This window comes from Fukomys damarensis, unplaced genomic scaffold (assembly GCF_012274545.1).
Source record: "Fukomys damarensis isolate Sample0158 unplaced genomic scaffold, DMR_v1.0_HiC HiC_scaffold_21, whole genome shotgun sequence".
Classification (NCBI taxonomy): domain Eukaryota; kingdom Metazoa; phylum Chordata; class Mammalia; order Rodentia; family Bathyergidae; genus Fukomys; species Fukomys damarensis.
In genome coordinates this window covers 11,873,513-11,875,944 of record NW_022900933.1, presented here as the reverse complement: position 1 = coordinate 11,875,944, position 2,432 = coordinate 11,873,513, and positions in this window count along the sequence as shown.

Genomic DNA, 2,432 nt, shown 5'->3' with positions numbered 1-2,432 from the left:
TTTACTGTTTGGTCCCAGTGGCTTAACAAGATGGAAACACATCTGAGATATTTACTGGACAGAGGCAACAAGATCTCATTGCCAAGTGAGAAGATCCTGCTCCTTTGAGACCTGTATAGCTTGCCTTACATCCAGTGCTTGAAATTCCTCCACCAAAGCACTAGCCATGTGAATTAACCCCGGCCCTAGATAATGGACATAGCAGTAGCCATCCAGAGCCCTCCCAGTCCCAATGCCACAAGTCAAATAATATTATTACCTCAACTCTTTACCCCCTAGGCCCAGAAATAAATGAATAAAAAGTAGCCGCCTCAGATATTTTGTGGAGGGAGACAGAAATTTGCCTCCTCTAACTGAGAGGGCTGAGCTCACTTGACAGTGTCTAAATCCAAATTGCTCACAAAGCTTTTGTAAGTGAGGATTGAGGACCCCAAAGAGGCAATGGTGGTGGCCTCTGGGTCTCTTACCACGCAGCTGCTCAACTCATGGATGACTCATGGTGGGATCTTCTCTGCCTGCTGCTCTGTCCTTTCATTCATTACACGCAGACCTTCTCTAAGGCACCTACCATACTATCTTCCTCAGAAAATGGTTTCAAGTGAGGGAAATAAAGGCAGGGCATGGGAAAATGATTTGGCCAAGGCAGGTGCTGGTGGCTGAATAGTGTCCTATCAGGAGTCATATGTTGACTCCTAACTCCCTGTGCCTCCGAATGTGACTATTTTTGGAGACAGGCCTTTTCAAGAGCTGATTAAGTTAAAATGACACCATTAGGTAGGCTATGATCCAATCCAACTGGCAAGGGCAGAAATTCAGATGCATGAAAAAGACCAAGGGTGTGCACACAGCAAGAGGGCCACCACCTACAAGCCAAGGAGAGAGTCCTCGGCAATACCAAAGGAGGCCTCCAATGACACAAAACCCGCAAACACCTTGACCCAACACCTCTGGCCTTCAGAACAGTGAGACAAGAAGATTCTGTTGTCTAAGCTCTGCAGTCTACAGGATTTAGTTATGGCAGTCCTACCAAACGAATATAGCATGTTTTGGCAGAGCTGGGATTTAGACTCACAAGCTGAAGAACAAGTCTTTGTCCTGAGTTCCCTGATTAATGAAGTTATCCTGGAGGTCTTAGTGAGTGAAATTTTCCTGGTGAAATTAGGCACCCCTATCTCTTTGGAGTTGGAAGAGCTGAGGAAAGCAGATCAGTGGAAGTCTATGAGCCCCACGATCCCAGCCCGGAACTCCAGGCAGCAGTGAGGGCAGCCACTCACAGCACAGCTCGCTGACGGAACACCCAGGTGAGGGGAGTCCCCACACTGTGGCATTTACATTCAACTGGAAATGCTGTGCAACTGTCAAAAATTCCTTTGCCAGTGCCAAAGGCCTAAGTAAATATGTACTACTCCCCGTGGGCTTTCCTAAAGATTGCTTCTCAAACAAAGCTATTGTAGGAATTTGAAAGCCCTAGTTCCTTCTGATATCAGACCTGAGATTATTGTTCCTACTTCAAAGACTGATGAAGGTTAACCAAGCTCAGGAACTGCAGGGGTTGAACCTGGGTCAACCCACACCTGGGGGAGCTGTGCCAATACTGTTCGCACTAGGAAAATGGCCTCCACAGGGAATGCACAATAAGCCAGCTTCCTATGAGCTTGAGTTTAAGAAGTGTTAAGTCGAAAACCACTCAGCGCTCTTTGTGTAATTCACGTTACCCATGATCCTGTTTGTTGGTTCTCACCAGTCTTCTCAAGACTGAGGAGTTCTAGTGGTAAAGGAGAATACATGTTGCGTATCTGCATAATCGTATTTCCAGGGAAGCCTTTGTGGCAGGGATTTTGTGTGTATGTGATGGGGGCTGGGTGGTGGAAGCAGAAGAGGCAGAAAGGAAGGAAGACTGACAGCCCCAGCTCCATGGCCTTTCTTGAAAGCTCTGAGAACCTACTGAAACAGGGGCTCCTTTTTAGCCAGTACTTGCTACCCAAGAGCCTTTGCTTTAAGGAGGCCTCTCTATGGCCTTCAAGCACTACTTTTCCATGCTAACTGTGGGTCCAACTGGAACACCTGTTAAAGGTGATGTCTTAACTTGTCTTGGTTCCAGTAGTTTACTAACTTCCTATGTTCAAGGCACTGTGGCTGGAGCCCAGTCAGATACACCTGTGTTCAAATTCTTATTGCTTAGAGCCTCAGTTTGCCCAACCATAAAATGGAAAGATAATTCTGGTTCCATGGATCTGCTGAGAGGAAGTGAATGGGATAAAGACTCTAAAATAGTAGGGTATGGTGGTGCATGCTTATAATCCCAGCACTTTGGGAGGTTGAGGCAGGAGGATTGCAAGACTGAGCCCAGTCTGGGCAATTTAGTGTGATCCTGTCTCAAAAGATACAAAATAGGTCAGGTAGCTCTGTGTGAAGGCCCTGGGTTTATCCCT